General features: G+C 49.4%; 1 long non-coding RNA gene across 1 annotated transcript; it reads right to left on the bottom strand.

Moving 5' to 3' along the window:
- Positions 1-296: 296 nt before the first annotated feature.
- LOC147360905 (uncharacterized) lies at positions 297-4,972 on the bottom strand. Its single transcript, XR_015138768.1, has 4 exons — positions 4,860-4,972; positions 2,421-2,518; positions 1,805-1,892; positions 297-409 (listed from the first exon to the last, which is right to left on the bottom strand). It is a non-coding gene; the product is annotated as an uncharacterized LOC147360905 (long non-coding RNA).
- Between the last annotated feature and the right edge of the window lie 7,157 nt (positions 4,973-12,129).

Raw genomic sequence — 12,129 nt, 5'->3', positions numbered from 1 at the left:
TTTCCAGCTGTGGTGTTCTTCTCATTGATCAGAGATCAATCCCCAAGGCCTGGCAAAGGAAGCTTTTAATTGCTCTGGATGGACCGATTTGGGGCTTAGCTGCTCAAGCATATAATTGACTGAGAGAGAGGGAGAGAGGATGAATTACTTTGAGATTGCTTTGAGATAAACATGTAGTCAGACCTACCCCTCCCCAATCTGACCTAAAAGAGACCCCCTCGCCTGTCTCCCCCAGCTCTGGGGCTAGGAGGCCCAAAGCAGGAACCGCGTTTTCCTGCTTTTATCAAAATAACGATGGGTGATGATAACCACCACTCTCCTTCATCATCTGCACTTGCCATAGGTTGGATTTCCCCAGGAGAAGACCTGAGACAAACATGGAGTCAACCTTCTTTATTTGGAGGGAAGCCTGGAGGGATCAGGAAGGGAGAGGGAAAGTGAGTCAGAGAATGGCCAATAAAGGGTGTGTTTGTCAAGCGCGTAACCACTGGGGCCCCTGGCACTTAATCCCCCAGGGAACTGTGGGGGCTGGCACAGAACACAGAGTTCAGCATTGGCTTGTTCAAGGGACAAGGGAGCTGGGGGAAATTATACACCAGACCACTTGGTCACGGCCTCAGGGCTGCTCCTGGTGGAGGGGAGTCAATTCCCTGGCACGTGCAGCCACCCCCAGGGCAGGCAGCCAGAGGAAGGGTGACAGAGACAGAGGGGGCCCCCTCTGGAAAGAGAATGTGTGGGGTGAAGGGGCACCCAGAGACTCAAATAACAAGCCCCCAAATAGGATGATTCTATTAGGGGAACCCGGAGAAGGCAATGGTACCCCACTCCAGTACTCTTGCTTGGAAAATCCCATGGACGGAGGAGCCTGTTAGGCTGCAATCCATGGGGTCGCTAAGAGTCGGACACGACTGAGTGACTTCATTTTCACTTTTCACTTTCAAGCATTGGAGAAGGAAATGGCAGCCCACTCCAGTGTTCTTGCCTGGAGAATCCCAGGGACGGGGGAGCCTGGTGGGCTGCCGTCTCTGGGGTCACACACAGTCGGACACGACTGAAGCGACTTAGCGTAGCATTAGGGGAACCACTGGCTGAAACGACCTGCCGTGGCCAGACACCAAGGTCGCCTTTTATATGAGTTGTTTTACAACAGGAGGTCCCGGTAAGAAACACAGAACTAACAAGCTACCACCAACTGGAAGAATTCAGGAAAGGTCAAAAGGAGAGAGGAAACTCCAGTCCATATGTCCTACCAATCTCCCAGAATCCTTCTGGGCTGGAAGCCATCTTGGCTGAGTGGATGCAAGCACCATCAGGAAGGACTCCTGACTCAGAAGGATTGGCCAGAGACAACCCAGAAACTAATCCCATCACCATAAAACGCAACACTGTGAGCCACGTGGCAGAGCCCTTCTGGTTTCCTTTACGCTGCTGTTCTCTGCCTGGGCGCCCTTCCCAATAGAGTCTCTTGCTTTGTCAGCACGTGCGTCTCCTTGGACAATTCATTTCCGAATGTTAGATAAAAGCCCACTCTCGGGCCCTTGGAAGGGGTCCCCCTTCCTGTAACAATTCCCTGTTTCCCCCCTCAAATATCCAAAGGATGTGTGACCTAACTGAATGTATTTAAGATAATCTTTTTTTCAGTCAATGAAATAGTTAATTATCTATTTATAACAAGTAACTTACTTGCCATCTGTGAGGTTGGCAAGTCATGATCACAGGTTATGTGTGACAACGTGTTACTTTAGAAGAGTGCTCTCATCACCCTATCCTGTCACTCAAGTTTTTGCCACCTCATCCACCGCACCTGTGGGCTCAGGGCCTCTGCCATCGTCGAAGCCACCTTTTGAGTCATCTGAGTCGTCCAAGCACGTCTTCTCTCCCTCCTTGGTTCTCTGCGATGCAACATTTTTGAAATCTGTAGGATGCTTTCATGGGCATTTTTATCCAAGCTTCAAGCACCTATTTGCATAACATTAGGGCAGCTGGCAGTCCCATTCATCGGAGGTGTCCCTGCCTGATCCCCATCCTGTAACCATGGATTGCGTGTTCTTAAGTGTCCTCAAAGGATCTGTGCACACTCGCACTAGAGCCTATGACGCCATAGGATCGGTTCCAACCTGGGTTAAACTTGCTAACCACCCCTCAAGCGGTTCTTCAGATGACCTTGGCCAGAAGGACCCATGCAGGTTGTTTTAGGCAGCATATCTCACTGGTTGTTCAAAAACTAATCACTAAGAGCACTCCACTACGTGAAAGAACGTGTGCCGTCTTTCTTGAAAATAAACAGCCTCCTGTTGCGGCATCATTTGGTGAGTGGGGAAATTTGTGGTATATCCAAACAGAGTGCTTTTGGTGGTTCTGGGCATAAGCTCATGTAACCTCACTACCCCACCCTGTGAGGTGGGCTCTGGGATACTTACCATTTTATGGATGGAGAAACTGAGTCTTGGAGATGGGAAGGGACTTGCCCAGAGTCACACAGGAAGAGGCAGTAGAGCGATCTGAACCCTGGGTCTGACTGAAAACAGGAGAGGAGAGGAGAGGGCTGCAGGGGGCTGGGTCCCTCTGGAGTTGGGAAGGGCCCTGGGTGGAGAGGAGAATGCTGTGGAGCTAGACACCTTCATCGCCCAACAGGAGCACGGCCGCTGAGCCTTAAGGGCCTCCATGTCTCCCAGGACCCCCTGACCCCACTGGAGACCACCCCAGTCCAGGCCTGGAACCAATGGCCATGTGGGAGCACCATCATCTCCCCAGGCTGGGGGCGGGGCAGGGCGAGGAAATCCAGTGGCCACATGTGCACCCCTGAGTCCCGGGTGTGTTTCTTCTCTTCTGGAAATCAGGATGAGAAGAGCGAAGAGGAAGAGATGGGAGAGGGGAAACTGAGAGAAGACAGGGGCCTGATTTCCCCTGCAGTCACGGCTGCCAGATCCTAGACAGAGCTGGATCCTCCCAGGGGTGCCAGCCGTCCCACCAAAAGGCCTCCCTTGGCCTTGCTCTCATGTCTCTTCACAGCTGCAACATGCAGAGGGTTCTCACAGGCAGGGTTTTAGTTTCACAAACATATGCTCAGAAAACGGTGCCTCCCGCACTCCTCCCCCTGTACCCAACAGCAGCCACATCAGCAAATCATGCCACAGAGAAAAGGTCTGCTGCCAGCAGGGCTGGAAGACAGCAGGAGCCAAAGGCCACTCGGGTGGGATGCTCTGTTTTAAATTAGCCAGTGGCTGTCCCCTCCCCCAGGGACAGTAACCAGATTCGGGGATGAGCAGGTTTGCCCCAGCTCATGAACACTTGATGGACGATCCCCAGAGTGTGAGGCTGGGCCCATCTGCGGCCACACAAAACCTCCAGTTCAAGTAGCCCAGTGACCTCAGGACAGACCGCAGAGGACTGGGCGAGGTGGCTTCTGGGATCCGCCCAGTAAGACAGGCTCTAATCCCATATTCTCCTGGTTTCTCCTTATAATGGCTCCACTGGGCCCCTGAGTTGTCCCTGAACTGTCTAAAAAAGGAACACGTGTACTTTGTGGTGAGGACACTTACCACAATTTAGTCTCAAGAAGAGACTGGAAGACAGCTGTCATCTCTGACAACCCTCTTCTTATGGGGTGGGGGCTCCCACTGTGGGGATCTCGGTGAATGGTAGGCGCCTGCCTCCTGGAACAGAGGCGGGGGAGGACAGGGACCTTGGCCTGGACAATGGGATAACCCTGCCCAGGGCTCCAAATGGTGTGATCTTGGGAAAATTAACCTCTTTAAGTGTCCATTCCTCACTCATAGAAAGGGAACAACAACTTGATATGCTGTTGAGTGAAAACAGCAAAGCCCTAAAAATAATGCCTGACACAAAGTAAGTGCTCAACAAATATTAGATCCAATCTTCAAAACACCTTCAGAGGGTAAAGAAGCGTCTTATCCCCATTTCTGGAATGGTAAACTGATGCTTTCCTTGTGGCTCAGCTGGTAAAGAATCCGCCTGCAACGCGGGAGACCTGGGTTCGATCCCTGGGTTGGGAAGATCCCCTGGAGAAGGGAAAGTATTCTGGCCTGGAGAATTCCATAGACGGTATAGTCCATGGGGTCATAAAGGGTTGGACACCACTGAGCAACTTTCACTTTCAAACTGATGCCTGAAGTAAGTCAGAAAGAAAAACACCAATACAGGATATTAATGCATATATATGGAATTTAGAAAGATGGTAAGGATCTGACCCTATATGCCAGACAGCAAAAGAGATAGATGTAAAGAACAGACTTTTGGACTGTGTGGGAGAAGGCAAGGGTGGGGTAATTTGAGAGAATAGCATTGAAACATGTATATTATCATATGTGAAATAGATCACCAGTCCAGGTTCCATGCATGAGACAGGGTGCTCAGGGCTGGTGCACTGGGATGACCCTGAGGAATGGGATGGGGAGGGAGGTGGGAGGGAGGGTCAGGATGGGGAACACATGTACACCCATGGCTGATTTATGTGAATGTATGGCAAAAACCACCACAATATTGTAATTAGGCTCTAATTAAAATAAAAGAAAGGTTAAGTCCTCTCCTGGGCGGTAAGCAGTGGGGCCAGAGTTCAAACCGATTCCAGAGATGCCTGCAGGTTATGTTATGTAGATTAAATGCCTGTGTGCACTTACGAGATACACAGTGCAAGGCCCTGGGGATACGACTGTCACCAGACCCCGCCCAGCCCCGCGCCCTCGCTGGACGCTGACCTGGCAGGTCCTCGGAGCAGCCCTGGCTGCAGCCAGAGGGATGCCCATCGCCCTCAGGCGACTCAGGACTACGGCTGGGCTGCTGACGTGTCGGGAAGGAAGGGGAAGCCATCACCAAGGTGGGGGGTGGGGGGGCCGCACCCTCTTGGGGTGGCCGGAGTCTCCAAGAATGCCTGCTGTATCGTTCGCTGCAGCTGGCGACCTTTAAATCCAGCTTTAAATAAACACTAGTCCGAGCTGGAGCAAACCCGGAGGGAGGCGCCTGCTAGGGGAAGTCCCGCCGCCCCGGGGCTGGCTGGTGGCGAGCGCCGAGCCTGCCCGAGGCCGCCACGTAGCAGAGCCGGCCTTCCGGCCCCATCCCGGTCCGGCCCGGCCTGGCCCGGCCCACTCCGCAGGCCGCTGTCAGTCAGCCTTCCGAGCATCACGGACTCCCGCGGGGATCCTGGAGGGCCTGCCCGTCAGGCCCCTCCCATTGCTGGCGGCTCTCACCGTAGCCCCGCCCACCGCCGCGGCCGACTCCTCCCCAGCTCCTGCCTCCAAGTCCCAGTTCCTCCATCTGCTCCGGCGCCCGGTCCCCGCAGCAGCCTCCGCTTTTGTGCTCACACTCTCACAACACCCAACCCCCAGAGCTTCAAGAGCATGCGCTCCAGCATCCGACTGGCTGAGTTCAAATCCCTGCTTGCTGAATCTGTGACTTTGGAGAAGTTACTTCATCTCTCTGGGCCCCAGTTTCTCCATTCCTAAAATGGGGATGATGGTAACAAGTGCTCAACCATAAGGTTATTGGGGAGCTCAAATAAAATAACACAAATAATGGGCCTGGCTTAAAATCAGTGCTGATCTCGTATAGCATGGAAAGGGGCTAATCGGAATACAGAGCTTAATCATCCCAAGGAGACTTCAATTCAGTCGCTCAGTCGTGTCCGACTCTTTGCCACCCCATGAGTTGCAGCAGGCCAGGCCTCCCTGTCCATCACCAACTCCCGGAGTTCACTCAAACTCACATCCATGGAGTCGGTGATGCCATCCAGCCATCTCATCCTCTGTCGTCCCCTGCTCCTCCTGACCCCAATCCCTCCCAGCATCAGGGTCTTTTCCAATGAGTCAACTCTTCGCATGAGGTGGCCAAAGTATTGGAGTTTCATCTTCAATATCAGTCCCTCCAATGAACACCCAGGACTGATCTCCTTTAGGATGGACTGGTTGGATCTCCTTGCAGTCCAAGGGACTCTCAAGAGTCTTCTCCAACACCACAGTTCAAAAGCGTCAATTCTTCTGCGCTCAGCTTTCTTCACAGTCCAACTCTCACATCCAAACATGACTACTGGAAAAACCATAGCCTTGACTAGACTGACCTTTGTTGGCAAAGTAATATCTCTGCTTTTTAATATGCTATCTAGATTGGTCATAACTTTCCTTCCAAGGAGTAAGGGTCTTTTAATTTCATGGTTGCAATCACCATCCGCAGTGATTTTGGAGCCAAGAAAAATAAAGTCAGCCACTGTTTCCCCATCTATTTGCCATAAAATGATAGGACTGGATGCTATGATCTTAGTTTTCTGAATGTTGAGCTTTAAGCCAACTTTTTCACTCTCTTCTTTCACTTTCATCAAGAGACTCTTTATTTCTTCTTCACTTTCTGCCATAAGGGTGGTGTCATCTGCATATCTAAGGTTATTGATATTTCTCCTGCCCATCTTGATTCCAACTTGTGCTTCCTCCAGCCCAGCATTTCTCATGATGTACTCTGCATATGTTAAATAAGCAGGGTGACAATATACAGCCTTGACATACTCCTTTTCCTATTTGGAACCAGTCTGTTGTTCCATGTCCAGTTCTAACTGTTGCTTCCTGACCTCTATACAGGTTTCTCAAGAGGCAGGTCAGATGGTCTGGTATTCCCATCTCTTTCAGAATTTTCCACAGTTTATTGTGATCCACACAGTCAAAGGCTTTGGCATAGTCAATAAAGCAGAAATAGATGTTTTTCTGGAACTCTCTTGCTTTTTCCGTGATTCAGCGGATGTTGGAAATTTGATCTCTGGTTCCTCTGCCTTTTCTAAAACCAGCTTGACCATCTGGAAGTTCACGGTTCACGTATTGCTGAAGCCTGGCTTAGAGAATTTTGAGCATTATTTTACTAGCATGTGAGATGAGTGCAATTGTGAAGTAGTTTGAGCATTCTTTGGCATTACCTTTCTTTGGGATTGGAATGAAAACTGACCTTTTCCAGTCCTGTGGCCACTGCTGAATTTTCCAAATTTGCTGACATATTGAGTGCAGCACTTTGACAGCATCATCTCTCAGGATTTGAAATAGCTCAACTAGAATTCCATCACCTCCACTAGCTTTGTTCGTAGTGATCTTTCCTAAGGCCCACTTGACTTCATATTCCAGGATGTCTGGCTCTAGGTTAGTGATTACACCATCGTGATTATCTGGGTCGTGAAGCTCTTTTTTGTACAGTTCTTCTATGTATTCTTGCCACCTCTTCTTAATATCTTCTGACTTAGAGTTGACCAAAAAGGGGGGCAGGGGAGGTCCTGTTTCCAGGGACAGGAATTAAGGCTTTGCTCTAGAATAGGCAGGAGGTGGGGGGAGGTGGAGGGGCCTCTCTCTGTCTTCTAGATACCAAAAAGGCAGTGGAATTCCACAGTCTGTGCTTGTTTATCAAGCACTTATCAAGCACCATCTGTGTGCCAGGCACCATCAGGGGAAACCACAGCTCCTGGAGATCAAGGAGCTCTCCGAGTCCAGAGGCACCTAGCAACACACTGCTGAAGGCAACAGGGAAGCACACAGAGCCACAGAAACAGGAGCGGAGCCAGCTCCAAGGCCCAGGGAGCAGCTGGAAACCTCCCTGTCAGGGACCTGGTCTCCAAGGAGGACCACTCACATGGGCAGAGAGCATCATCAGCTCTTAGATGGTCTCATTTGCTCAGCTGGGGAGACGGGCTGCATTCCTTAGCCCCATTCAGCTGATGGAAAAGTAGAGGCCCAGAGAGTAAGTAACATCTTCCCCAAGAGCAGGCTTTTAGTAAAAGGGTATTCTCTCAGATCCTAAGGAGCCAGTTCGCTCAGCTTCCAGGAGTTTACCAGAAGACCGGAGATGAGGGGGGAGGAGAGAGGCTGGACAGATAAGCCAGGCTGGCTGGCCACAGGCCCGGTGCAGGGTCTGGACTTTGTCCTGTGTTGGCGCGGTGAGCCTGCACACAAGTGTCCACACCCCCACGTTGCTCCGCCAGCTGCAAGACCAGACTTTGTCCCTGTGACTCCCAGAACTTCCTGAAACAGGGCTCCTCACCACGACACGTGGTTTAAATGTAGTGATTTAAAAGAAAGCTGTTGGAGAGAGCAAGGGCCATTCCCACCAAGAAATCCTTTCCTCATCTTCCTGTCTTTGCAGTGTCCACACAGGCATGAGGAGGATGAGGGGGTGCCATCATTTATTGGGCACTGGGTGAGCCAGGCCCTCTGCTGGGACTCTCACAAATATCAGTCCCCTCCATCCTTCAATCAGAACCCTGGGGCAAGAGTGATGAACAGGAAGCCACCTGGAATGAGAAGACGGAAGCCTGGCTCTGGCTGAGCCATGCAGACATCTCAGGAGGTTGGGGATGGGGGATTTGACTCCTCTCCCCCCACCAGTGCTGCAGGCTGGGGAGGCAGAGGCCTCTCCTGGTTCACTTGGAGCCCAGGTGGGCCAGGGAGCAGGCACAGGGAGCTTCTTGGCAAGGTGAGGTCAGACCAAGTAGGAGGCCCTGGCCAGTTTTGACGCCTGGTAGGCAGAGAAGACAGACTTACTGAATAAAAAATGCAGGATGCTATTTACATTTGAATTTCAGATGAATTAGAAATATGGTGTACTATAAGATGTTCCATGGACTAGGGCTGTCGGGGTGGGGAACGCAGAGACAGGGACAGATTTAGGGTTTGATGAGGAGATAGGCTCTGGGGGATTGCTGTGAGCTGGATGCAGGAGCCAGAGAAATCAAGGATCCCCCAGGCTCCAGGCTTGCAGAAATTGTGTGGTTAGTGGGACCACTGAGTGAGCAAAGGCAATGGAGTAGGGTCAGATTAGCGAGGGGAACAAGGGCTCTGTTTCTGGCAGTTAAGTTGAAGGTGTTTATTTGAGCCCCATGTGGAGGTTGTATAAGTTTGGCGCTTAAGGAAGGAACCTACTGGGGGCCTATCAGCATGTGGATGGAATTTAAAGCAGTGGTTCTGGATGTGACCACCCGGAGCATGAGAGGGCAGAGACAGTGGTCCTGAACTTGACCTTGAAGATTCTCAGTGTTTGCAGGTCATCCAGAGAGGGAGAGGCAGCCAAGGAAACGGAGTCAGAGTGGCCAGGGAGGTGGGAGGAAAGTCTACTGGGGCAGTAGACGCAACAGAGAAGGGTGTTTCTAGAAGGCACGGGCAGACTGTGCTGAATACTGCAAGGAGATAGGGAGCAGAAGCCAAGGCTGGCCTGCAGTGGACTGAAGGCAGAATTAGAGGGGGAGGTGCAGAGGGCCATCAAGACATCCTGCAGTGTTGGTGGGGCTGGAGGCAGAGGGAACAAGGAGGCAGTGTGGTCCAGACAGTTCAGTTCAGTTCAGTTCAGTCGCTCAGTCATGTCCAATTCTTTGCAACCCCATGAACCGCAATACCCCAGGCCTCTCTGTCCATCACCAACTCCCGGAGCCCACCCAAACCCATGTCCATTGTGTCAGTGATGCCATCCAACCATCTCATCCTCTGTCATCCCCTTCTCCTCCTGCCCTCAATCTTTCCCAGCATCAGGGTCTTTTCACGTGATTCAGCTCTCGCCATCAGGTGGCCAAAGTATTGGAGTTTCATCTTCAATATCAGTCCCTCCAGTGAACACCCAGGACTGATCTCCTTTAGGATGGACTGGTTGGATCTCCTTGCAGTCCAAGGGACTCTCAAGAGTCTTCTCCAACAAAAGTTCAAAAGCATCAAATCTTCAGTGCTCACCTTTCTTTATATTCTAACTCTCACATCCAAACATGACTACTGGAAAAACCATAGCCTTGACTAGACTGACCTTTGTTGGCAAAGTAATATCTCTGCTTTTTAATATGCTGTCTAGGTTGGTCATAACTTTCCTTCCAAGGAGTAAGGGTCTTTTAATTTCATGGTTGCAATCACCATCCGCAGTGATTTTGGAGCCAAGAAAAATAAAGTCAGCCACTGCTTCCCCATCTATTTGCCATAAAATGATAGGACTGGATGCTATGATCTTAGTTTTCTGAATGTTGAGCTTTAAGCCAACTTTTTCACTCTCTTCTTTCACTTTCATCAAGAGACTCTTTATTTCTTCTTCACTTTCTGCCATAAGGGTGGTGTCATCTGCATATCTAAGGTTATTGATATTTCTCCTGCCCATCTTGATTCCAACTTGTGCTTCCTCCAGCCCAGCATTTCTCATGATGTACTCTGCATATGTTAAATAAGCAGGGTGACAATATACAGCCTTGACATACTCCTTTTCCTATTTGGAACCAGTCTGTTGTTCCATGTCCAGTTCTAACTGTTGCTTCCTGACCTCTATACAGGTTTCTCAAGAGGCAGGTCAGATGGTCTGGTATTCCCATCTCTTTCAGAATTTTCCACAGTTTATTGTGATCCACACAGTCAAAGGCTTTGGCATAGTCAATAAAGCAGAAATAGATGTTTTTCTGGAACTCTCTTGCTTTTTCCGTGATTCAGCGGATGTTGGAAATTTGATCTCTGGTTCCTCTGCCTTTTCTAAAACCAGCTTGACCATCTGGAAGTTCACGGTTCACGTATTGCTGAAGCCCGGCTTGGAGAATTTTGAGCATTACTTTACTAGCATGTGAGATGAGTGTAATTGTGAAGTAGTTTGAGCATTCTTTGGCATTACCTTTCTTTGGGATTGGAATGAAAACTGACCTTTTCCAGTCCTGTGGCCACTGCTGAGTTTTCCAAATTTGCTGACATATTGAGTGCAGCACTTTCACAGCATCATCTTTCAGGATTTGAAATAGCTCAACTAGAATTCCATCACCTCCACTAGCTTTGTTCATAATGATGCTTCCTAAGGCCCACCTGACTTCACTTTCCAGGATGTCTGGCTCTAGGCGAATGATCACACCATTGTGATTATCTGGGTCGTGAAGCTCTTTTTTGTACAGTTCTTCTGTGTATTCTTGGCACCTCTTCTTAATACCTTCTGCTTCTGTTAGGTCCATAGCATTTCTGTCCTTTATTGAGCCCATCTTTGCATGAAATGTTCCTTTGGTATCTCTAATTTTCTTGAAGAGATCCCTAGTTTTTCCCATTCTATTGTTTTCCTCTATTTTTTGTATCAATTGCTGAGGAAGCCTTTCTTATCCCTCCTTGCTATTCTTTGGAACTCTGCATTCAAATGGGTATATCGTTCCTTTTCTCCTTTGCTTTTTGCTTCTCTTCTTTTCACAGCTATTTGTAAGGCCTCCTCAAACAGCCATTTTGCTTTTTTTCATTTATTTTTCTTGGGGATGGTCTTGCTCCGTGTCTCCTGTACGATGTCACGAAACTCCGTCCATAGTTCATCAGGCACTCTGTCTGTCAGATCTAGTCCCTTAAATCTATTTCTCACTTCCACTGTGTAGTCATAAGGGATTTTATTTAGGTCATACCTGAATGGTCTAGTGGTTTTCCACACTTTCTTCAATTTAAGTCTGAATTTGGCAATAAGGAGTTCATGGTCTGAGCCACAGTCAGCTCTTGGTCTTGTTTTTGCTGACTATATAGAGCTTCTCCATCTTTGGCTGCAAAGAATATAATCAATCTGATTTCAGTGTTGACCATCTGGTGATGTCCATGTATAGAGTCTTCTCTTGTGTTGTTGGAAGAGGGTGTTTGTTATGACCAGTGCATTTTCTTGGCAAAACTCTATTAGTCTTTGCCCTGCTTCATTCCGTATTCCAAGGCCAAATTTGCCTGTTACTCCAGGTGTTTCTTGACTTCCTACTTTTACATTCCAGTCCCCTATAATGAAAAGGACATCTTTTTGGGTGTTAGTTCTAGCAGGTCTTGTAGGTCTTCATAGGACCATTCAACTTCAGCTTCTTCAGCATTACTGGTCGGGCCACAGACTTGGATTACTGTGATATTGAAGTTTCCATCCATAACTTCTGGGGTACATTCCTACCTGGAGGCATGGAGACAAACCTTGACCACCCCCCTCTAACTGACAGTGGAACCCTGAACAAATCAAGTCAAATGGAAATGGACTAAGGGCCTTTGAAAGTGTGCTAAGTGACACAAAAGAGTGTGAGGGATGAACACACACAACAATGTGGACGGATTTCAGAACTATTACAGAGTGAGAATCCCATGGAATGAGGAGCCTGGTAGGCTACAGTCCATGGGGTAGCAAAGAGTCGGACACGACTGAGCG

Source organism: Bos grunniens, chromosome 13 (genome assembly GCF_055505025.1).
Source record: "Bos grunniens cultivar Pamir isolate PY7600 chromosome 13, Bosgru_T2T1.0, whole genome shotgun sequence".
Lineage (NCBI taxonomy): Eukaryota > Metazoa > Chordata > Mammalia > Artiodactyla > Bovidae > Bos > Bos grunniens.
Note: the sequence above shows the minus strand (reverse complement) of the source record. Positions and strands in the feature narration are given on the sequence as shown.